At 37.9% G+C, this 26234-nt stretch overlaps 1 long non-coding RNA gene across 1 annotated transcript; it reads right to left on the bottom strand.

Moving 5' to 3' along the window:
* Positions 1-1112: 1112 nt before the first annotated feature.
* LOC120297633 lies at positions 1113-25796 on the bottom strand. The gene is made up of 4 exons (XR_005553845.1): positions 25695-25796; positions 13814-13866; positions 12723-12815; positions 1113-1236 (listed from the first exon to the last, which is right to left on the bottom strand). It is a non-coding gene; the product is annotated as an uncharacterized LOC120297633 (long non-coding RNA).
* Between the last annotated feature and the right edge of the window lie 438 nt (positions 25797-26234).

The raw sequence follows: 26234 nt of genomic DNA, 5'->3' as shown, positions 1-26234 counted from the left end.
TATCATTATCAAATATCACTTTCCCCACATATTGTTGCTTCTGATTACTTGAATGAGACAGTAGTAATCGAGGAGAAAGTTTCTATACATGCATGTATGGATCTTTTATTTCAAAATTGCATCCGAATATACCTTTGTCACTAATCCCTAGCTTCAGCCTGACAAAAGACGGATTAAATGTTTGTTAAATCACATGACTGGCTATGAGAGTAGAAAGTCTGACAACGTACAATGTTACTTTAGGACCCCAAGGCATTAGAGGCCCTTAAAAAGAGGGTGGGTATGTGTTTCAGACATGACAAATGCTAAAAGCACCAAAATCCCATCTTCAATCAGAGAAACATGTGGCCTGTGATAGCCTAAGTGTGATTTCAAAACATTTTACCAGATTATGTGTTTTATTGTGACATTAACAATAAGCATACTGATCATATGTGAATGCCCTGGCTGCATGCACTGTTACTTGGAGTAGGGCCCTGGCATGTCTTTCATGGGGCAAATACAGCCTTCAGTTGGACATTACAATTAGTCCTTGACTTAGGACCACAGATGAGGCCAGAACATCGGTAGGTAAGTGATTCATGACCAATTTTGTGATCATTTTTGCTGCAGTCATTAAGGGAATCATTGCAGTGGTTAAGTAAATCATGCAGTAGTTAAGGGAGTCCATCATCCCCCATTGACTTAGCTTGGTGGAAGCCAGCTGGGAAAGTTGCAAATGATGATTATGTGAACCTGGGATGCTACCACCATTATAAATACATACCAGTTGTCAAGCGTCCAGATTTTTGATCACATGATCAGGGGGATGCTGAAACAGTTATAAGCACGAGGACTAGTAATATTTTTTTTTCAGGACCATTGTAACTTTGAATGGTCAGTGAATAGAATAGAATAGAATAGAATAGAATAGAATAGAATAGAATAGAATAGAATAGAATAGAATAGAATAGAATAACTTTATTGTCACTTTAAATGTAACCTAATCGGCATGCATTAAAATGAAATTTCATTGCATACAGCTCTAAAAGGGTCACCTCCTCCAATATACACTACATAAATATAACCAAAAGAAAAGAAAAAGAAATTGCATGTACCCACATACCCACATATATTCGATGACATAGAGAAACAAAACAGTCTGGCTCAGATATATGTATGTACATGACAAATGGTTGTAAGTTGAGTCCAAAGATAGAAAATCAGTCTGAGGGAGATCTGGCTTGTGGGGTGGTGCTGCAAATAAAACATTGAACAAGTTTTTTTAGGCTTCCAAATGTTTTTTTCATTGCTTTTCTATCATTATTTCTATAGTTTGAAAATAAAATATTTGTTTAGTTTAGTTATACTGACTTTAAGGACTTTTTCCAAGTCAAACACATCCATATACAGTAATAAATGTGATATAATTTAATATTATATGAAATTGTATTATATCATATATTACATGCAATTAAATGATGTTTATCATTTACAGCCATGACCATACTATGTCTACAGCCTGAGGATTCTTCAGATCTCTGCACAAAGTTTTAGGAAAGTACATTCCCAATGTTATCTATAATAGAGGGATTCTAAAATGATTGAGAGAGATAGAGAGATAGTGGAGGATAGTGTTTACAATACTAGACTAGGACCAGAGAAATCCAGGTTAATATCAATCCTGAGCCAAGAAAAATATTGGGTGACTTTAGATTGCCAAGAAGATAAAGTTATGTATATTACCTTCTGCTTGTACAGGAAAGACATCTAAATTACTATTAATTATAATACAAATTCATGCCTCAACAATTTTTTTCCAATTAAACTCTATCTCTTGGCACCTTTTTAGTTTGTTCCAAGTTTAAAAACAAGTAAAAAAAAATCCAAATGATAGGTATCATCTGGCAGAACTTCAAACAGACTTGGAAAAAGAAAAGGTTGCTTTCCGGTAACTTTTAGAATTAAATGAGCTATATTCAACATTGTTCAAAAGGACTTTATATTGGAGAGTTTTTTTGCTTATCTTTTTCTGTATTTGCCCAAACTGTAAAATCAGTTGTAGAGGATGATCAAACCACCTGGAGCAGATCTAGAAGGATGCAATGGGTTTACTAATAAATATGTGTAAATGAATACAATTGCTAAACACCCTATTTTTTTTATGCTGGAATGTTTTCACAGATACTTGTTCTCCAGTGGATAGTGTACTTCTCTTTTCCTTGGCTCATTTAAAAAAAAAAAATCCCAGGAATTCACAGGAATGGTTCTATATCCAACTGTACTCAAAATATTAAAGTGCTGAGAAGCATGCTTACAACTAACGTACATACTAAGGTACAAGACTTTTGAGTTCTCCTGCTGTAACATATGACTGTGAAAGGTAGATCATCAGGAAAGCTGATTTAAAAAAAAAAAAAGAATGCCTTTTAACTGCACTGCTGCAGAAAATGGTTAATAATATTTTGGATCTCAAGAAGAAGAAATCATTCTGTTCTAGATGAAATAAAACCAAACTGCTCACTGGTATCAAAGCACTGATAGCAAAATATTGGACATTTAATGTTAAAGCAAGAATCACAGGAGGAGATTCTGATACTTGAAGAGATTGGAAGCAATAAAAATCAGGCAGACAATAGGGCTAGTATGTGCTCACAAGAATTCAAAGAAACACTTACTGATAATCATGCCTAAATGGTGTCCATTGGATCATGAAGACTCAAAAGTGACTAAAGGACTGAACAATAGTGCTTAATGTATGCATAATATCATCATTCAAACAACAGTTGCATACTTGTATCACAATGCCTGGTGCAAATGTGTAAATTATGGCATTGGATAATATAGTCATTTGTCCCCTAAATGTCCCTGCAGAAACTTTGAACTTAAATGAAGAAGGGAGCCATATATCCATGTCTAGAAAGCCAAAGGAAAGCAAATTTTAGATATAACATATGACTTTTGGGCTCCCCATGGGGGCATAAGAACCATTCCTTTTATTATGATGATTAAAAATAAATTAACTTGATAAAAAAAAATCTTCCTAACCTCTTGTTTCCATATGCCAGAAAATCCCAGTTCTTCACTTACACAATAACCTTCATTTTTATTTCCTTTTTAGGGAATTTGTGTTCTTGGAGAAAATGAGAAGTAGTTAGGATGGAACTGGGAGAGTTGTAGAAAGGATGATGTTATGAATAAAAAACTATGGATGTATTAATAATCTGAAGTTATTAGCAAACTGAGATTATTAACAATTGAGAAAGATTCAGAAACGAGTCTTATAATAAGTGTTATATACAGTTTAATTTTTAACTGTCAGGCAAACATGTTATCGGTTTTGCATTTTATAGCTATTGGATTTCTAGTTATTGTTTTACTCTTGCTTAACCTAAACTTCCACGAGTCTAACTAATTCAATATAATGTCTTACAACTTCCAGCTACAGAGTTGCCCTAAATATTACCTTTTCCCAGCTACTATAGTCAATAAAGAGCTGAGGGAGAGATTCTTGTGGGTGAACATTTGAAGGGACCTATTCAAAGATGTCAAGAAAGAAAAATGCAAAAAGCTTGCTGAGGAAAAAGGTTCAAAATAGAAAAGAGAAGACCTTGCAAAAGAAGACAAAATCTGCTGTTTGCTCAGAGATAAAGTATTCAGCCCCGAAGGCTAATTCCAGGAGAAAAGGCCAAGAGTAGCTTGAAGGCTATAAAAAGGCCATGTTCAAAATAGCTTAAAAACAAAATGTTTTCCAAGAGAATACAACATTTTAGTCTCAAATATTTCTTTAAAACTCTGAGAAGAAAAAGCTCAAAAAACAGTCATGAGGGAAAATGAAGCAGAAAGAAGAGGAAACTATCCCTCTATTAGGGTAAAGTTGCTTTTTGACTCACTGACCTCCTTAAAGATTCCTGATTTCTGATTCTTTTACCTTCTTCATTCAAAATAAGATAAGATAACCTTTATCGTCACACTGGCACACATTAAAAATGAAATTCTGTTGCTTGCTCTCAATGTGTACACATACATAACACACATTTAAACATGTTATATACAATATATGTATAAACTCATACCCTTGTATATAAATAACATATATATATTAATCACTGTCCATCTTGAATACATAATGGGAGGAAGAAGCTTGAGAGTTCACAAGGTTAATACTGTATGGGACGAAACTGTGATTGAATCTGGATGTTCTGCTTCAGACACTACGAAGCCTCCACCCAGAAGGTAACAAGGAAAACAGGTCATGAAGAGGATGTGTAGTGTCCCAGACAACCTTGCGGACCCTGCTCAAGCAACGCTTATATGGCCTGGATGGAAGGGAGGGAACTGCCAATGATCTTTTCTGCCATCCTCACCACTCTCTGCACTGCCTTCCGGTCTGAAGCAGTGATGCTTCCAAACCAGACTGTAATTCAATATGACAAGATGCTCTTGATCTTCCGTCTATAGAAAGTGGTAAGGACAGGGGAAGGAAGATGTGCTTTTCTCATTCAACACAGAAATTACAGGCGCTGCTCTACCCACTTCACCAGTATTTAAAATTAAGGATGGGCAGAAGAGAGCTCAAAGACTTTTGACTCTCAGTTCTTTTACGAAATTGCACTCTTTCCTACAAAGAACCAAAAGGTAGGAAAGGGGTGGGAGAATCAGGAGAAGGTTGTGACAGAGCATTGTATTCTCACTTCAGCTCTGGTACTGAAAATCACAATAATTAAGGATCTGGTATATTTGTTTGGCACGTGTTCCTGATTAGTTGGCAGAGTTCAGGATTTTAAATAAAATTTAATTTAGTTCTGCCAGTCTAAAGTTATCCCTTTCCTACTCTGTAATACCTGAATTCATCCAAAACACTTTTTGCCTACTTTTGCTTTTTATGAAGGCAGCATAAGAATCCAGATGATATCTGCATGAGGATAGAAGGGACAAGGGCTGTATCATTTCACAAGCCATGTGAGCATGGCCGTCATATTGCACCAATGCTTAATCAGTGCCATTGGCTCCCAATTGAATCTATCCAAGTTTTATCCAAGAAAGCACATAAGACCTTGAGACCAGTTTCTCTGAAAAATAATCATCCTATGCATATTCTTTCTTTGATTTTAGGAACCATGCTACAGACTGAGGTGTATCTACTCTAGGAAGGTTTTTCTAAGAGTGGATTTGTCCACCAGATAAATTGTTTGGTATCAGAAGATGACATTTTTAGTTATATAGAATGAGGCAGGCAACCATTTTACAACCAAGCTCTGCACCTCCTTCCTTCCTTCCTTCCTTCCTTCCTTCCTTCCTTCCTTCCTTCCTTCCTTCCTTCCTTCCTTCCTTCCTTCCTTCCCTCCTTCCTTCTGCAACCTAGAATGGGATTGGTAACATGGTTAGATTTGGGTTGTACTGTTTTATTGTTGTTTGTACTTTTTATAGTAGTTAGGGGATTAAAAAATTCACTCATGTCTCTTTATTTATTACTCTTATTTCAGTTAAACAAGAAGTCAATTATTCAGAGAAAAAAACTGGCATGTTTTTAGTTATGGTTGTATGATTTGGGACAATCTCAGAACTTCAAAGAGAATGTTGATGAGCTACATTTGGCCTGTGAATCACAAATTATCCATCTCTGACCTAGATTTTTTAATGCAATCTTGCACTTTGTTAAAAGAAAAAAAAGGCTTAATATACAGTATGTGTTGTTTCATTTTCCTGCTGTTGGAAAATAATTTTTAAGTTTGTATTTTATAATTTTGTTATACTTGTTAGTCAAAAAAACATATTTCTGTGTTCCAATGTCCTGCCTAATAGAAGATGAGCTTCAGCCTGCTGTTGGGGAAATGTGAAGGATATGAGTAACCAAACTGGCAGATGAAATGGGTATACAGTTAATGGGAGGTGTCCCATTAAGCCCTGCTCTGATGCCAATCACCTTCTGTAGCTGTGGAGTTGCCACACAGGAGATGCTGATCCATGGACCACCCAGCACTTGGCTGGATGGTCATGAGGATCATTCCAGGAAAGGCATCAGTTTCTGGAGGAAAGTTTTAAGCTAGGGTGACCAGATGCCAACACCATTGTGCTGCATTCCCAGAGATGGTTTAAACAAAATGGGGCACATTTCTAAAGACATTGAACAAGTGGTATATCAGTGAAGCCTGTACAGTGAAATGAATACATCTCCTTGTTTTGAACTGAAAACATAATTTCCAAAAATAAACTGGAAACAAACACGTGCCAAAAGCAATTGAGCGGTTATATTCCTTCCCTACCACACAAACATTTTTTCCCATTCCAAATCTTGCCTGAAATGATTGTTGATCTAATGTGTTAATAAAGTCAAATGTGATGGCTACATCTGGTGACATGTATTACTACCACTCTTGAGGGGTACATAACCATCCCCTTAATTGGTTCATTTAATTTTGCCTTGAATGCTCAGTTTGTAAATTACTGAGTGTGTCTGTGTTTCCAGGTGTCTGTGGATAGGGGGAGAACCATTCCATGAAGATTTTTTTTTAATTCACTTGAAAATGTCCCCTTCTCTAGGCTGCATTAGCAAAGCAGTACACGGCTGGAAAAGCTCATCATCAGCTCTCCCAAATCAACCAGTTGATTAGGATTTCAGTGAGACAGCAAAGAGATGCTCATACTGGAACTTGGTTCCTTAAAAGACACCTTGCAAAACAACGTAGCCTTTTAGGATAACCTTAAAGGGAAGGAGATGCATGTAGTTTGCAATTTTCCGACTCTTCCTCTATGATCACAGAGTCATCATATCATTCACTGTGTGGCCTAGATACTGTGTGAATCTCAAGCCCATCCCTCTCTATCAGTGGGTTGACCTCCAGCTGCTCTTCTGGGCTACTTGCAATTCAGCACAAGCCGGCATCAGAGGCTAATCAAGGATTTTACCAGAGGCCAGCCAGAAATCAAACCAAGGGCTTAGTGGCCACTGCCAACATCTACATTCCAGTGTTAAGAAGCGTCATCCAGCTGCTGCCTTGTTTGCTTGGAGGGTACCCACATCCGTCTTTGCAAAGCCAAAGCAACTAAAGCCCATTATCTTCTCCTCTGATTACTAGTCAGAAAGGGATTCCTGTAACTCTTTGTTGCCCAAACCACTGTTGGGGCTGCTTTAAAAAAAAAAACTTGTATGTTATTCCACAAAGTTCTGTAATCTCACTCTGAGTTACAGAAAAGCTATATAACTGTTGAGTTATAGTGTCAGATGCAGAAATCTGGAAAAGCAAGCCAGAAATGCAGAGAAGAGCAACTAGGATGATTAAAAGCCTGGAGTTTAAAACCTATGAAGAATGGTTGCAGGAATTGGGTGTGGCCAGTCTAGAGAGAAGGACTAAGTGTGACATGAAACCAGTGTTCGGGTATTTGAGGGGCTGTCATGAAAAAGAGGGGGTCAACTTATTTTCCAAAACACCATAAAGCAAGATAAGGAACAATGAATGGAAGCTAATCAAGGAGAGAAGCAACCTGCAATTAAGGAGTAACTTCCTAACAGTGAGAACTTCCTAACCAGTGGAATGGCTTGCCTTCAGAATTTGTGGGTGCTCGATCAATGGAGGCTTTTAAGAAGAGACTGGACAGCCATTTGTCTGGAATAGTATAGAGTCTCTTGCTTGTGCAGGGAGTTGGACTAAGAGACCTCCAAGGTCCCTTCCAGCTCTATTCTGTATTGAATTTTGGAAATAAAGGTCTAAATATCATCAATTCATACAATATGGTCAGAAGTATACACATATTTATATGTATATAAATATACACAAAGAGACACTTGCATCCACTGAGAGAATGATAGAAGGACCCCTAATACTTGATTTAAGATATAAATATATATGAATCCAGCAGGGTTACTATGCTTGCTTAAAGGGATGGTGGAACTGTAGTACACTCATCCTCATGCACGAAGATTGCAAAAAGCCTAGTGTTTCTCATATATTTTTCATAAGAGAAAAATTAAAACAAACAAAACAAATGATTTACCTATTTGTCTATCCTTATGGAGAAAGGAACTTAGAGTGTGCTCAGTCTTGATAGAGCTTAAAAACTAAGAAGATTAACACCTTTTTATGAAGGTTGGCTATGATAGCTATGAAGGCTCTCTCTCTCTCTCTCTCTCTCTCTCTCTCTCTCTCTCTCTCTCTCTCTCTCTCTCTCTCTCTCTCTCTCTCTCTCTCTCAGAGACATTATATTTTTGCATTTATTTAAAATAGTTAATTCTGCCCCAACCTCTAGGTAGAATGGACCAGAAAAGAAGCTTTTATCAAGCAATGTTTCCTGGAAGATAGGAGGAGAGAACACAGGAGGAGAAGATTTGTGAAAGAGAGTATTCAGTGGTGAAGTCTTATACACAAAATGTCTCTAGTTTACACTGCCAATGGAAAGGGAACAAAAGTCTCTCTCTGCTATCATTCCTCAAGAACCGATGCCAGTCATAATGAATTGTGTTAGCTCCGTTGGACACAAAGTATGTTCATTTGTAACCTTATTTTTGTGGTTTGACTCCCATTGCAATGCTGGAATTTTGCCACTGTTTTTAAAGGATGGAAATGGTGCATTTGCCTGATGCAGATTTACTACGCTCATTTCTCTACAAAAATGACCCTGCCAAAAATCAGCCATTCTGCCATTATATTTCAGTGGTACAATCTGACCATGCTTTGAGGACTGCAAATGGATTGTGAACTGCTTACCTTTGCCCTACACTATGATTTCAGAATCTATGGTCTTCCAGTGTCAACGCTGCAAACATTGGACGTTCCCACTCTGACAACTGATGAAAATTGCAACCATTTTCTCTTTGCTTTTAACATGCTTTTTCCTGTATTTAGAAATTAGGTGCAGAAAGTGGGAGTTGGGAAAAATGCTCGAGATCAACTAGCCATAATAATAACACTGCTTTGTAGGAACCCAAGGACAAACTGATAATGTTTTGACGGGCTGAGGAGCTGGTGAGAAAGCCCACGTTTAAGGCTAATTGGAGAATGTGATTTATGACAGCTTATTGGGGATGGGAATTGCACTTTGTTACTTTGTATCTGGGGGAAGGGAATTTAGTTTTTGGGTTCAGCTATGTAGTGCCAATACTTTGTTTCCTGAATAAAATGTTCTTTAAGGAAGAATGATTGCCTCAGAGTTCTTTTGATGGGTTTCATCTATCGGAACCATGACATCCAGATGTTGTTGAAGTACATTTTCAACATCTCCCAACACCGGACATGTTGATTGGGGCTCCCGGCAGTTCAGCAGCATCTGGAGACCCAAAAGAATATGTTTCAAGGGAGTTACCCACCCATTTCATCATTACTTTAGCATTATGGATACCACCTCTATTACTCAGAAACATTGGAAGGATATAGTCCAACCCATGTCTCCGTGCAAATAAATATTCTCAGATTTCCTTTTTATTGGCTTTATATATTCTTATAATCTCTAAGGATGCCATCTGTTAATAAAATTAAAACATCCATCTCTCTCTACGCTTGCCTATAAAGAAAGATGAGGTTGGAGCAACTGACCCTGTTTCTGAGCAAATTTAAAGAAAAATATTTTTCTTTTTCTTTTGTGGGCATTTTTTTTTTTTAGTCCAAGTGTGTATCCTCCAATTTTGGGAACTCTTTGTAGGGGACATCTCAAATGAAAAATCAGATGACGCGTGTTATTTTATACATCTCTTCTGGAATAGCCACAAAACTGTACAAGCCTGGGAGGCCTCACAGCTGTCCAAGAATCTAGCCTATTTTTCAGAATTGACATGAAAAGGAAAAAAATGAGTGCACCTTACTTGACCAAGAGTTATAGAATGCGCACTACAGGAAATACCCAGCTGCTTTCTGGAGCAAGACTTACTTTTGATGAAGATCTCCAAGAGGAGATCTACTGTGGCTTAGGAGAAATTGTAAAAGTGAAATACAGCTCTTGCCAATTTCTTAGATAGAAGCCCAAGTGCAAGAAGAGGATACAGGAAACTCGGGATTTATTTTATACAACGGGTATGGCTGAAAGCAAGATATGTTATAGAGAACATGGCCACATTTGTCCCCATTTTTTTTTTAAAAAAAGGAAGATCTTTTCTCACTCTTTTGGTGCTTCCTATTTGCCCTATTTTTATTGCATTCAGATTTTTTTTTAAAAAAAAAGTGCTTATGTGTTTAAAATGTTTTCTTTCAATTTTTTCCATATAGCTAAATTTAAATTTTGATATGGGCCATTAGAAAGTAGACAGATGAGAGTACCTGTCATTTTTACCAGATTTTGCAAGTAATTTAATTTCAATAGCTTTCTTTTTATTGTTACATTAGTCTAGATTTCAGATCAAATCTGCTTTTTAGGAAACTTCTTGCTCTTCAGTACCTCTGAACCTGGCTTAGTTTGCCAAAACGTGCACTATTTATATGTGGTAGGATAATATTCCCAGAATTCTATAGGCAGCAGAGTGAACAGTCATATTTGTAGGGAACTTCTGGAAGTTATAACTTCAGAATATTTGAAGATATCAAAATATACACATATGTGTACACATGCAAGCATGCAAGCACACACACACACACACAAACACGAAAACAGCTGTAAGAAATGTAAGGATGAGTGAGAATTGAGTTTGTTTCTGTTTTAATTTTGTAAACTCCATTTTAAATATAAGACAGAACAAAGAATTTCAAATGAGGGAAGAAAACACAACTGATAGATTCAACTTACTACTTCCTTTATTTTCTGAAATGTTCTCATGGTTATACAACAGGCAGGGACAAAATGGTCTTGATTAGAATAGGCAAATAAGAGAATTCCATTTTGTTAAAAAAAATTGTAAGAAGAGCATTCTTATTTTTCTTTACAGAATGTACAGAAACTATTTTTTTAAAATTTTTGTTTAAAAAATGTATTTGGTGAAAACAAAGCTGACAGATTCATCCTTTCTTTAAAGATTCATGCTTTCTTTAAAGTTTGGTATACTGCTGCACATTAAAATGATAATGAATTTGTCCTCCAGGAAGGACTTAATTGGGATTTGAATTAGTCGAGAAAGAAAGATACTACTAAATTTCAATAACATTTTATCTCTTTATCAAATAACACAGTGAAATAGTCATATAATGTTTTTACATCACTTTTTTCTACAGAACGTTTTAATCTGATTTCATATTCTCAGCAGACATCAAATAATATCATAAAGATGTTCTTGCTCAGTTCAAAAACCCTCCCAAAATTTGTGAAACCAAAAGATATGTAATTCTCAAAATACTTTATTGATTTAAGTTTGCTTTTATTAGTACTAACAATGTATTGATCATCTTTAAGCTTTTACTAATCTTCCAATAGGAAAGATTACATTTTAAAAAACTAGAAATGTGATTTCATTTTGAATTTCACTGATACATACACTTCTTCTGCTTCCTCTTTCCGTATCATATTCAAGATGGTCAGTGATTAATATTTATATGTTATTTATATGTAAAGGTGAAGGTTTATACATATGTTGTACATAGCATGTTTAAATGTGTGTTAATGCATGTGTACACTTTTGAGAGCAAGCAATTAAATTTTATTTTTAATGTGTGCCAATGTGCCCAAAATAAAAAAATTACAAAAAAGATTATCTCATCTTATCTTACAGATACTCCATAGTCTAAGACATACAATAGTACCATAGGTAGACTTCAGCTAACAACCTTTCATTTAATGACCATTCAAAGTTACAAGCACTGAAAAAAGTTTCTTCCAACTGGTCCTCGCACTTATGAGTGTCACAGCCTCCCCATGAGCACAAGATCCGAATCTGGGGGCTTGGCAATGAGCTTGTATTTAAGATGCTTGCAGAATCCTGAGGTCATGTGAGCACCATTGCCAGTCTTCCCAGCCAGTTTCCAACAAGCAAAGTCAATGGGGGGAAACTGGATTCACTTAACGACCACATGATTCACTTAACAAATGCATTGATTTGTTTAACAAGAATGACAAAAAAGATTGTGAGATCGGGCATGACTCCTTTTTACAACTGCCTTGCTCAGTAATGGAAATTCTGTTCCCAATTGGTCGTAAATTTACATGAAATACATTCACTTTGAGAAAAGACAAACCTAGCCATTAGTGGCCAATGTCAATAGCTCATCAATACATGATAATAATCTGTCATATGATCGATGTCAGTTTTTATACACTACAGATATGAGAGTTTTCTCCATTCAACTGGATTCAAAATGCCGAAGCAATGTGAAAACTTTCATCGATGTTTCTGTCACAATGAAGGGTTTCTGATGGCTAAGTTTCAAATAAATAAATAAATATGCAAGAAGAAAAGGCTTTTCAGAATAGCATTCTCTAATAGAAATAATAATAATGGAAGGAATTCAATACTGTTGCTGGTTCATGGAGCCCTTGTGTCTCTATTTAAAAAAAGCCAGCAGATGGAAATCCAGTTTACAAGCTTAGTAATAAACCAAAATCATAGCTGAGACAAACAATTTAAAAACTTATAACCTCTCCAGTTGCTCATTACCTCTGAAGTTTGAAAACTTTTGCCATAAGAAATCCGGCAACTGTGTTTTGCTCTGAGCCCTTTGAAAAATTGGCCAACAGGAATGTACTTAACAATATCAGATCTGTTTTCAAAGCAGACAGATTAACGGTAGATAAATACTATCTTTTGCTACTGTCTTGCAGTAATATCCTCTATGAAATCTTATAATTATTACTGAAATGAACTGTTAATTATTCAGATTGCTACAATATACCTCGGAAGGAGCTGCTATTAGGTTGTTTTTAATAACTCTGCTTTGCCACACATTTTGCTCTTACTGGATTGTTATTCTTGTGTTCTGGATTACCTGGAAAAACAAATGGTGGAAAACATAAAAATAATTATTAAAATAGAGTAATAATAAAAAATAGAAATGCCTTTTGTCTTCCTAATGTTTTCCTGCGAGTTCAGGGCCTGCTTTTTTTGAATCAGCTGAGCATCGATCTATTGATTGTGACAGGAATTGATCAATTGGCTTTTTGCCTGAGCCTGATGTCAAATGGCCTGATGTCAAATGGCCTGACCCAAAGTCACCCAGCCAGCTTTCATATCTAAAGCAAGACTAGAACTCACAGTCTCCTTGTTTATAGCCCTGTGCCTTCGCCACTAGATCAAACTGGCTATCCCTACAATATAATAGAAATGATGGTCGATCATTTTAAAATTATGCAGGGAGAAACACATCCATCTGCCATGGTGGTACAGCAAATCCATTTTGGAAGTTGTCACTCGCAATCTGTTTTGCTTGAAGGCAAGCACTTGAGAGGAATTCCTTCATAAGGTTAGATGTGGACCGAAATAGCAGTTGACAGCCCCACAATTCACTCATTTCCTAAGAAAGCTGGCCATGTATAGTCTAAACAATAAGATCATTGTTTGGAGAAGAAAACATATTTTGTTTATTTAAAGGTTAGCAAGTCTTTAAAAGCTAGATAAGGTTGCTGTGCTTCGGCCTGCTCAGATTTTGAACTTTGACAGGTAAAGCGTTCATACAATTTCAGGAGTTATTTGGTTGAGGGAAATTCCTGCCAAATACCAAAAACACATCACAGATAAGTGGCAAGTCATGTGTATTTTTTAAAAAGAAAAAGCTACATCTATGTTTTGGCTACTATCAGGATGTTGACTTGTTTTGTATTGTTTTCCCAGTAAGATCACATCTAAAAATACTTCAGAATAACTTCTGGTACATGCTCAGATCTATTTTATCCAATTAGTCTTTTTCTCCACATTCAAGTCCTTCAGTAGGAGCAGATGTGCCATAAAAATTATTCTGAAAAGTTTTTTAAAGTACAAACATAGCACCTCTCTGCCAATCTTTAAAGCAACTCTTCTTTGTTTCATGTTTTCTTTTCAGCCTGGAAAAAAAGAGAGAGAGACTGCTACTTGAAGGAATCTATTCACTATAATTAATGCGTCTCTTATTTCAGGGGTGTCAAACTGCCGGCCCACAGGCCGGATGCGTCATGCCAAAACCATGCCCACCCCATTGCCGGCAATGGGAAAAAAGTCACGATATGTCGCGACAAGTCATATGACATTGCAAGTTTGACACCCCTGTCTTATATTATCAGCAGAATTTTTTTAACAGTATGGATAAGTTGAAAAGCTCTAAGAGTAAATAGTGGTTTTCAACCCAAGGAGTTATATGCATTGCTCCCCACCCACACAGGCATGACCAACCCCCCCTTCTCTCTCCACACACATGCATACACACAAGAGGGTTTTTGAATCAATACAAGTGATACCACAAGTAATAACAATTAGGAATAAAGGTGAAGAATTGTATTTCATTTCAATTATTGTTGAAGGAGAGAAAGAGAATTTTCTTTATTTACACTTTTTTCTATAACATCAAAGCAATAGTACTGTAATTGTATAAGTCATTATTATTATTTTTTAAGAAATGATTTAAACCTAGGACATTCAGAGTCATACTCTCTGATCTTGCTTCTTTGCCAATTCAGAGCCACTTTTAAGACTGAGCGATGACAAATTTGGTTGAATCAGTTTCTAGAATCTGTATAGGTTCATCCTTCCAAGAATACAGAATCAGCTATTGGCAAAAGTCTGTTCTTTATATCGAAAAGTTCTTTAAAAATGAACACATTTTTGAAATATAATTGTGGTAGACATCCTTAAACTTTACTTTGTTTGTAAGGACCTAATTTATCATGGTTATAATATTAAGCCAACCAGAAACTACTAATGGATATGACCAAAACATATGTATTAAACTTCCTTCAACTTTATAATGATTGCAGCAATGGCAAATAACCTCTTTGAAACAGCCCTTTAAAAAAGATAAAATTAGTTGAACTAATTTTTAGATAACTGATCTTTCCTAAAACAACTAATTTTGCAAAACACGATACTCCCATTCTTTATGCCAGATATCCTGTACTTTGCCCACATTTTTGTAATTTTAAAAATATTTTGATAATACTGAATTGACTTAGATTAAAAAATCGTCTGTAATAGGGAACCATATTCTTTAGGTAATGTGATGAATTGACTTAGTATTGAAATCCATGAGGAACCGATCTTAGAATTGTATCAACCATATTAGGCGTCCGACTGCTGTACATACAAAGACTCAGTTCCTGCAACTAATTATACTCCATGTGTGAACATCACAGGCAAACCCCACTGAATACAGTATATGCAACATCTGTACATGACAACTTGGGGCAGTGTTGCATTGGGTGAATGTCCTAATAAAATATTTGAATAGCAAGCCTAAATTAGAATGAATAGTTGGTTAGGCCTGCAAACTTGCCTTAAACTGAAAATATTAAATGTAATTAGCCTATTATATTGGCATACAATTTTTCAAACTGTGTATTTATTGGAACCTGATTGAAAATAAGAATCCAACCAAAATTGTCAAAAACTCTTTTAAGAACTAACAAACTCACTTCAAGATTTCGCCTTGGACATCCCAAGCTCAGTAAATATGCACAGTAAAGGTTCAAAGTTATATTTTAAATCTTCATGACTCAGCCCATCTTACATCTATAGGAAGATATATCATCTTATATCTATAGAAGTAAGGGGTATTAAATTATGCAGACATTTTTATAATAAATATCTATATGTAAGTCAGGGTTGAAATGTGTAGTTCCTGGTGCTCTTTGAACTTGGTTGGATGCTTGCAGATGTTTCATTACCAGACTAGGTAACATCTGTATAGGTGAGATGGGTGGTATAGAAATTCATTCAATCAATCAATCAATTTTCAGTGCTAGAAAGAATTCATTTGCCTGCTTGTCTTCTTAATTCCCTCCCCTTCTCTATTTATACAGTTGTCCTTTTCAGTGAGAGAAATGTTTCAACAGAAGAAAAGGTGATGTTCAGTTGCTCCTGACTATGTTCACCTCGGTGAGAAATGCAGTGTCCACAAATGATGGTGCCTCCTTGCATTAGGGCTGGCAAAGAGACGTGGGAACATGCTCCAATGAGAGTAAGGAAAAGAGAAATGCTAAAGCTGCCATTATGGCCTCATGTTGATGCTGCCCAATAGAAGGAAGGAAGCTGGCCATTCCAGTCTCAGACTCTATAGGCCTCTTTGAAAGGAGGGACTGGTTGTCATGACTACTGAAGGAGGCTGCCCACAGAAGGAGACAGAAAGACTGGCTAATGTTACCACATGCTGACAAGGCTTGCCAAAAGGAGATGAGCTGGTCTCTCTGTGATACCATATGTCCAATCATACACACACACACACACACGCACACGTGCGTGTGCGCGCGCACACACACACACACACACACACACACACACACAGAGAGAGAGAGAGAGAGAGAGAGAGATGTACGCTAGGATCTTTTTCACACCTAGAATGAGAGCCATATTTCAAGAATCAGCTTCAGGAATATTATGGTAAAACCTACTGCATAAAAATATTTACATTATACAAATATTTTATTTCATTGTATTTTACACTACCATTTTTTCCAAATAACCAATGACTTAATCCTATTTTATTTCCCCTCCCCACCTTATCAGAAAAAAACCACTGCTGGTCTGGCATCAAGTCCCTGATCACAATTGTAGAATTGGAAAAGACAGAATGAGACAATTGTTGTTTGTCTAAGAGGGAATAGTAAGTCTGCTAAGATCTTGGTGATGCAGATCTAAAGGCTTAAACGCAGCTAGGAAGGCTCATGTCTCAGTAATACAATGTTGAGAGAATGAGAGGTTGAAGGGACATATTCATAGCAGGAGAGAAAGAAACAGATCAGGTAAAATTAATGTGTTCTTCAAGCTGGATTTCTTGATATCTTCATGGACAGGTCCAGGGTGTTTTCTCTGGAAGTGATAAAGAAATTGCTTTCCTTTGTCTTTTTCTGGTATGATTTATTTATTTCTTATTTTGTTTGCAGCCCTAGTAATTTCCCATCCAAAGGCTAACCAGATCCAACTCTGCTTAACCTTTTAAGTCAACTAAGTTTACTTATGTGCTGCCATCTGCTGGACTGTTTTTTTTTTTTTGACTCAAGCTCAACTCCTGGTGACCACATCTGGATGTTTTCTGGACAGCATTATGGAAATAACATATTCTTCCAGGATGTTGCTTTCAACATTTAATCCATAAGGCTGGGATTTCATGGTAATCTCTAATCTAATGACTAATCAGGTCCAAACCTGCTTCTTCAAGGTCTGTGAAGGTTTTCTGGATGCTCCCATTTGCTGTGATACTTCAGATAAAGGAAAAAACAAAGAGGATTGCTTGTTGGAGTTTGGCAATTGCTTATAAGTCTTATAAAGTTCTGGGTGTGTGTGCACGATGGCTCAGAGTTTAAAGAAACTGAGCTTGTCAGACAGTCCAGGTTCGAGACCCAAGCACTGTATGACAGAATCAGCTCCTGTTACTTGCCTCAGCTCCTGCCCTAGCAGTTTGAAAACACACTAATGCGAGTAGATAAATATGAGGGCAATTCGGAAATAAACCTCTATTTGGTTATCAATGACAGACACTCACAGATACAGAACTTGTATTATACACATTAGAAAACTACAACATTACTGTCATCCTCCCTACTGAATGTCGCACGAAGAACATACCGACGAGATTCTTGAGTGGGAACAGCTCCGGTTTACTTCAGAGAATGCATTGACGGTTGATACAGACAAGCGTAGCACTAGCTCTGTGCTCTACAAAGTTTGCGCTGGGAGCAACCGCCTCCCAGCATTATTTAAGTACATTTACAATTGCGTCCCACCCTAGGTTATTACTGACCACACCTTCACCACACCCGTGCTCATTACCCTACACCTGCACCAACCCCGTTCCCACCCTCCTGGCCTCCAATCAGCGTTTAATTCATTCTTAGACTCAATCTTCTGCCGGACACCCTGTGTTATTATTGCGATCCGCGGTTCGCCTTCCATCAGCTGACTCCAATTCTCCCGCTAGTCAGCTGTTCGTCGGGGATTGAGATGGATCTGCGCATGTGCGACAGTCCTTCTGCGCATGTCGGCTCCCGCTCCGCAGTATCGCTGGCTCCGCACTATCGCTGGAAACTCTTAACCATGTTTGTTTTGGAAACGCTGCCCGCCATACGTTCTTCCCTCTCGGCCAGTAGGTTGGTTCCCCCCCTGCTTGTGTGTCGAGCCTGGGAGGGCTTGACAATTACATTACTTTTTGACATAATCACCATTCAAACAGAGGCACTTGTCATAACATCTTACAAGGTTTGAAATTTCTTAGTAGTAGTCACTTGGCGCCAAATCTGGGCTATGGGGGGTTATCAAAAACATCCCAACCGAACTGCTTCAAAAGTTCTTGGGTGCATCTAGCGGTGTGTGGGTGAGCATTATCATGAACCAATACCACGCCAGAAATCAGCATGCCCCAACGCTTGTTATGAATGGCTCGTCTGAATTTTTGTAACGTTTCACAGTAGACTTCTGAATTGATGGTCGAACTACACTCCGTGAACTTCACTAGCAGTACTCCTTTGGCATCTTCACATTTGGCGGGATTTTCTATGGCACCACTTCCGGTGTGGTGTTGATTCATGATAATGCTCACCCGCACACCACTAGACGCACCCAAGAACTTTTGAAGCAGTTCCGTTGGGATGTTTTTGATCACCCCCCTATAGCCCAGATTTGGCGCTGAATGACTACTACTAAGGAATTTCAAACCTTGTAAGACGTTATGACAAGTGCCTCAATTTGCATGGTGATTATGTCGAAAAGTAATGTAATGTTGTAGTTTTCTAATGTGCATAATAAAATTTCTGTTTCTGTGAGTATCAGTCATTGATAACCAAACGGAGATTTATTTCCAAATTGCCCTTATAGGTACCACTTTGGTGGGAAAATAACAGTATTCCATGTGCCTCAGCCTATAGTCATACTGGCCCCATGACCAGAGAAGTTTCTTCAGATAACGCTGCCTCCCTCGATTAAGAAATGGAGATAGGCAGTGCTCCCTAGAGTCAGAAACAACTGGACAGAGGAAACCTTTACCTTTACTTATAAAGTTATAAGGGGCAGTGGCTATTCTGGATTTCAAGACTTATTTCCACAAAGGCATAATCTCCCCTGAATGCCAAGAAAGAGACCAAGGGCCCTATGGGCTTCAATTCCCTCTATTGCAAAGCCTAGTAATAGTTGCAAAAACATTACAAGTAGTCCTAATTTAGCACCTACCTCATTTAACAACTGTTTACAGTTAAAATGATGGAGAAAAAGTTACTTTGCAAGTAATCCTCACATTTACAACCTTCACAGGTCTATAAAGTAAAGGAAAGCTGAAGTAAGATCGTATGTGCAGTCATGGTTTCATTTAGCAACTGCTTCATTTAATAACAAGTTGTTGGTCACAATTGTGGTTGCTAAATGAAGATTACCTCTACTTGACTATGACTATGTGACTATGTGTCTCATGATCCTCCCTAGAGCAAACTATAGCCTCTTTAGAAAGGAAAAAGAAGTCCTCTTTTTGGATATGTGTAGTTGAGGTTTTGTTATCAATATGGATAGGAGAAGAAGTTAGATGTCGATGAGAAAATATTGGATAACTCATTTATTTCCTTCACAGATCCTGCCCTTCAGAAACAGGTGGACTGTTAGCTTTGTGCCCCCAGGATTACAAGCCTTTCTGGAAAGGCATATCCCATTTTTTTTTTTCTACAAAGGACAATAAAGCTTTGTCTGGTTTTTTTTTTTTTTTTCAATCATATCTGATTCTCGGAGATTGCATGGACAAGTCCCTGCAGTTTTCTTGGCCAGGTTTTTCAGAAGTGGTTTGCATTGCCTCCTTCCTAGGGCTGGGAGAAAGTGAGTGGCCCAAGGTCACACAGTTGGCTTTGTGCCTAAGGTGGGAATAGAACTCCTGGTTTAGTTACTAGCTTTATGCCTTAAGCACCGCACCAAACCAGCTGTGTTGTCTGTTTTTAAACCCCTGACTAAATTGAAGAGATGAACAGTCATGGAGAACAGGCTAAGGAACTGGGGCAAGGAAACAAGGAAACAAGTTAATTATATGTAGATAGCACCCAGCAAAAAGACCTAGGGAAACTTTCACAAAATGTCCACAGTTTTCAGCTTGGACTCAAAAAGAAGAAACCATTAATCTTATCCTCCAACAATGTTTAAGTATAGAAAACTAGGATTCTCTCCCTTGAAAAATGGCATTTCCTGGACTTTTCAACCTGCAATTTATTTACAGTAGTTGCTGATCAAAAGCTAATGCTATTCCTGAGCTTACAGCGTGGTGAGGATGGAAGGAGAGAAACAGGAGGGGGCATTCAATTATCAGGTAAGGACTTAGAGAAACTTCCTCAAATTCATTTGTTTCTCCTGTTCAAGTGTAACAGTATATTGGAAGTCACTCTTCTGGCTCTTTCCCCATTTGTACCTAACCACATTTATAAACGTACCTTAGTAACATCTTTCTTCCATGTCCCAATAAAATTTATATCATTTCATTCCCTGCCCATAAGCAATGGGTCATCTTTAATTGTTCAGGTAGTGCTTGTTCAAGAGTACTTTCCCACTGGAGCCAATAGTTGCAAAGGATATACAATCTGACATGATTCTTACAGTAAATTCTATGGCCAATGGTCCATGATGTGAATCCAATGTGCTTATTGGCTATTGGCTATTTCTGGGTTGTTGTCGGCAGGCATTTTTTCTCCAGCATCTGGGTTATTTCCCTTGCCACTATTTTCTCTGCTCCCCCTCCTCCAAAAAGAGAAATTGACAGTTTGAACTGTAAAACATTCCAGAACCATGGAATATTTTTGCTTTTGTGAAGTGGCAGGATCTTCCTTTTGAGAGAGAGAGAGAGAGAGAGAGAGAGAGAGAGAGAGAGAGAGAGAGAGAGAGAGAGAGAGAGGTATATGCCTACTTAGGAAAAGGATTCTGAAAACCTATTAGATCTCTTGTAGCAGACTTCATTATACTCCCAACTGTTCAGCATATCTTGAAACAACAGGATATATGCTGTAGCTGCTCTTGAGCTTCCAAGTAGCAATTAACAACAACAATACCTGCATATTATACTATTAGATATAATTGTGTGAAATGTTACCAGTGTCCACCTGCTGAAATTCATTGTTGGAATGTATTTCTATGCAACAACTACAGTAGTATTCAGTCAGTAGATGGCAATGTTTACAATTTTGGATCTATGGCATATACTCTATGCTCTTTTGTTTTAAGTAGTTTCCTGTTTCCTGTTACAGTTAAATAGTTGAGCTGTAAAGCACATGGTGACTGTATTCTTTGTTTGCTCTGAGATTCTGGATTCCACCACACCTACAATAATGCTATTTTCCCTTTGTTGAATTTTACTGAAAGCTTGAATTATTATTTGACACTGGAAGTTAAATTTCAGAAATAAAACTGGAACTAGAATGTGATATTTGATATTTCTGAATAGAGGGTCTTTTAATACATTAAAAATGCACAATAGTCATTTTTGTCACAAATAAATAATATAACTTGGGAAGGGATATGCATGCGCCTGGATTCAGTCATATAGGTTCTATTTAAGTAAAAACTGGATAACCAAGTGATATCTCTCTTCCTTTCTGAAATAAGTGATGCCAAACCAGAATCAGGTATGGATCTGTCTGTCCAAGAGCAAGGTCTCCAGTGGAACCTCTGCAGAGGCTTGTGAATCATTCCCTGAAGCTTTTTATCCATATATTGAGATCCTTATTCATTCTGGAAAACAACTATACAAGTACATGGCATGCAAATTTATTTAGAAAAAACATATCTAACCCCAATGAGTGTAATTAAATTCCAGCTTGAATTCAGTGAGAATGTTGCTGTTGAATGTGATAGGCTTTAATATTTGTGGCTTTCTCCACTGTTTCACTAATTAGTTGAAAAATTCTTACCATGGCAGCAAATTAATCTCCAGACAAGTAATTTTCATTTATTATTAGCAGCTGTTGAGCTAGTTTTATGAAAAATTTTACCCTTGGCGGCAGAGAAGGGTTCAGCTTCACTATCAAAAAAATGGAAGAACATCATTACGGAGTCCAAAGGAGACATACTGTGCTCTTTAGAAATATTGCCCTCTGGAGACAGTTGGAACTCAAGTGCCCATCTTTCCTAATCATTATAACAGCAGGTGAGAACCCAGGGATATCATCCACTCCTGCTTTACGTTCTTCCATATCAGCCTTTCTGCCCTCAATATGAGTGGTTGTCCTTTGTTGTTTCTTGATCACCCTGATCCCAACAGCATCTTTTCCTTGGTCTCCCTTATTTCCATTTTCTGCATGTCCAGCTATATTGATTGCCTCTGCATTGCCTTTGGGAAGGATACCAAGGAGGAAGTCACAGCCAATCAGACTTCTGTTATGAAGCTTGTCCAACAGGAAAAAAAAACATTCTCTCAAAATCACAAAACTCAAAACCAGAGCTCTCTCCCAAATTGAACAATGTTGATATGTCAGCCCTACAAGATAAGCCAGCCTAAGAAGCCAATGTCATGTAAGTCAGGACTATTTGTATTGTTAACAGCTACAGTAATAGAAACTTAAAAGTCTAGATATGCTTCCTCCTCTCCATTTACCTTTGTGTGAACTAGGAAGGGGCTTGTCTGAGATGCAGTCTCAAATTAGTTTTTTGGCCTGGGCTCAAGCCCTGCTAATCTGATTATTGCTTCAATAGTGGCTCTTCTTCCTGTCCTACAAGGCCATTTCCTAGGATCTCCACAGAATTAGCCAAATAGGATTGATAGCCAGTTTGCATCCTCATATCTATGAGAATTTTCATTGTCACTTGTACTAGTTTATGGTATTAGGGGAATAAGGTATCTTAGTATCAGCCCTGGCAGGTAAAGCCGACAGGAAACATGGACAGATGAGCTAATCCTACTTGGTGGTAAGTCTACATTAATAGAATCATGCAAGTCTGAAAATACAAATCTCTCACTGTCACTTCCAACAGTCTGATCAATTAGGGCAGGTCCTTCCTAAGTTTCTTTCTCTGACTGTTAAGCAACTGTGGGCTCCACCCTCTCTTGTCTGATTATTCCCTAGGAAGCATCTCTTCCCCTCATCCCTCAAGGTCATTCCCACATTCCATGGCAGATGTTTAATATCTAGTGTAATCTACCTTAGTTGAATTAGATAAGAGTATCAATCTTCCTGTTTCATTTGTAGTCCAATCTTAGGCTGTGGCCTAGATAGCTTCACAAATAAGGGAGAGTTTATTATATTTCCCTATTATATTCCATTAATTTCCAAGCCTGCATGAAGAGCAAGAATGAGGCCCCAGCTAAGCCACATAAAAGAAAACAAATAATTGGACTCTTCTGCATTTCAATAATATCAAGCTGATATTCAGATGTTAGAACTGACAGGAACAATTGGAGTTTAAGAAAGGAAGGGAAGCTGATAAGAACCAAAGGTATCCGTTGGAGGTTGAATGGTGAATGGAGTTCGGGCAGTGGTGGGATTCAGCCAGTTCGCACCAGTTCGACAGAACCGGTAGCTAAAAAATTTTGAGTTCAGAGAATCAGCTGGAAGAGGCCCCCCAGGCCTAGAACGGCCCCCTGGGAGTGTGTGGATACCATTCTGGAAGTCTGTTCTAGACCTTTGATGCCCAGACCTGCATCCACTCAGAGAACTGGTTGTTCAGGTATTTGAATCCCACCATTGAGCTCGGGGATAGAAGAAATATACTTCTGTTCCCTGCATAGCTAATATGTTATCTTCTTTAGAGAGAGAATGATAAGCAATCATAGCTGCTATTGATGGCAGCTTGGATGTCTGATTGGAAGAAAATGCTTCATATTTTGTTTCATTCCATAGGTAATTTCTGCAAATAATATCTAGCTGTTTCTGATGTCTCTTCATATCCTTTTTCATCCAGTGTGAGATTTGAAGTTAATATTATCTTGTATTATTATTGTTAGAGTCCAGCACTAGTGAATTCAGAAATATTCTGAATTGTGTATACAATATGAGTGTGTATTTATATGTGTGTATTACTTTCCTGACTTTGCTTCTGCTTCAGCATCCTTTTTATCTTTAACTCTTTTCCACATGATCCAGCCTACATACCTAATTATACTTCAGTATCTGGAGTCTAAATAAATATTCACGTAGATTATTGAATGGTCCTAGCCAATCCAGACTTGCAACCAATTACAGAACAAATACCCATATTATATTTTCATAAAAATCCCAGTAAATAGAATTTAAAAAGATACATTTAGATTCTGTTCTTTTTATGAAAAAGGGGCTCCCCTCTTCAGCTCTAGAATGTTGAAGAAAAAGAAGGAACTTGTGTAGAAAAATGAATATAACCAGTGGTGGGATTCAGCCAGTTCACACCACTTCAGCAGAACCGGTAGCTAATTTTTTGTTGCCCAGGCCCAGAATGGACTTCCAGAAGTGGCATCCACACAGAGAACTGGTTGTTCACAGATTTGAATCCCATCACTGAATATAACCAAAGAAGAATTCAAAATAATCTCTAGAAATTGTGTCAAAAGGGTTAAAGCTGGAAATGAGCCAAAGCTTGCAAAAGATACCATCAGCAAGAAGGGTTATTTTAGTGTGAGGGAAACAAAAGGAAAGCCAAAGAAAGGTCATTTCAACAAGAAAAAGGAAAAATAATAATCAGCAGAACTTCTATTTTGCTTCTCTATTCTCTCAGAAAAGAAATGGAGCCCTAGCTGCCATTATTCGGCAATGGGCAAATTAGGGAACTGTGGTTTAGGATGGATAAAAAGGGGATAAAAGAGAATTTAAATTAATCAAGGTCTCCTAGGTCCAGGTGGATTAAATCCTACAGTAGTTAAAAACTTACAAAAGTGAATCAGAATCATTCTGAATAATAGTTGAAGGTCCCAGAAAACTAGAGTAAATCTAATGTGCCCCCATCTTCAAAAATTGGAAGAATGATAATCTGGTAAACTCCAAGCCTATCAGGTTATCTATAGAGGGAAAGATTCTCAAACAGATTATTAAACAGCATGTTTGTGAGCACTTAGATGGAGCACAGGAGCCAGAATGGGTTTGTTATAAACAAGCTGTGTCAGATTAATCTTATCTCTTTTTGTGTTATAGTTTCTTTATATAACTCAAGATGGCGAACATATTTAATATTCCAGTCTCCTCCTATTTTCCTCTAAAACTTATAGATCAAGGGAATGCCATAGAGCAGGGGTAATCAAACTCAATTTCACTGAGGGCCACATCAGCATTGTGGTTGCCCTGGGGGGGGGTCAGGGGTGTGTGGCCAGAGTGGGTGCAGCCTACTGGGTGGGCATGGATGGAGTGGGTGTGACCTATTGGGTGGGCATGGCCAGTTCTACATCATTCGTGTCAAGGGTGCCTATGGGGGCCTGGGCAGGAGTGGGACAGATCTGAGGGTCTCTGGCAGAAGGGGGTGGGACCGGGGCAAGTGCCAAGGCATGGTCCACCAGGACAAGTGCCAAGATGGCCACCACAAAATTGTACATTGGCTCCCGGGTGGCCTGGGCCAGGGCCAAGACAGTGGGGGCCGTTCCCTCACTGTTTTCAGGATGGCTTCGCGGGCCACATGAAAACACTTCGTGGGCCGCATCCGGCCCCTGGGCCTTGTGTTTGACATGTCTGCCATAGAGTATAGGGACATTAGGAAAACCTTTTCCTCATAATATTCTCCTGGTTAAAATGGTAAAATGTGGACAGATAATACTATTGTTAGACAGACTCACCATTAGCTGAATGGCTACACTCAAAAGGTTCTCATTCATGGCTCTGCTTCAGCCTGGAGGAAAATATCCAGTGAAGTGCCACAGGGATCTTCCCTGTGTCCCAGGAGATTCATTGTTTTTATCAGTGACTTCGACTGATAGATAGTTGAGGGGACACGTGTCACAATTGCAACTGTCACATATCTGGGACAGGCAGCTAATGCTTTTGAGGACAGAGAAAGAGGATTTCAAAAGACTTAAGTTAGACCTGAATGCTGGACTGAAATAAATAGGATGAAATATAACAAAGAAAAATGAAAAATTCTATATCTCTGTTGAAAAAAGGAAAGGCACAAGTGAAGGACATATGAGACTTGGCTTGCCTGCTGAACATGGGAAAAATATCCAGGTGTCCTTATCAACCACATGAGTCAGCAGTGTTACCTTGGGTGCGTTAACAACAGCACACAGCCTAGATCACAGGAAGTGATACAATAGTTCCATTCTATCAACCGACTGTCCAGCTCTGGACACTGCAGTTCAGAAAGGACAGTAACAAAT

The sequence above is a fragment of the Crotalus tigris genome, unplaced genomic scaffold (genome assembly GCF_016545835.1).
Source record: "Crotalus tigris isolate CLP2741 ecotype Arizona unplaced genomic scaffold, ASM1654583v1 scf7180000023639.2272817, whole genome shotgun sequence".
NCBI classification, from domain to species: Eukaryota; Metazoa; Chordata; class Lepidosauria; order Squamata; family Viperidae; genus Crotalus; species Crotalus tigris.
This window is presented reverse-complemented; position numbering and strand designations above follow the sequence as displayed.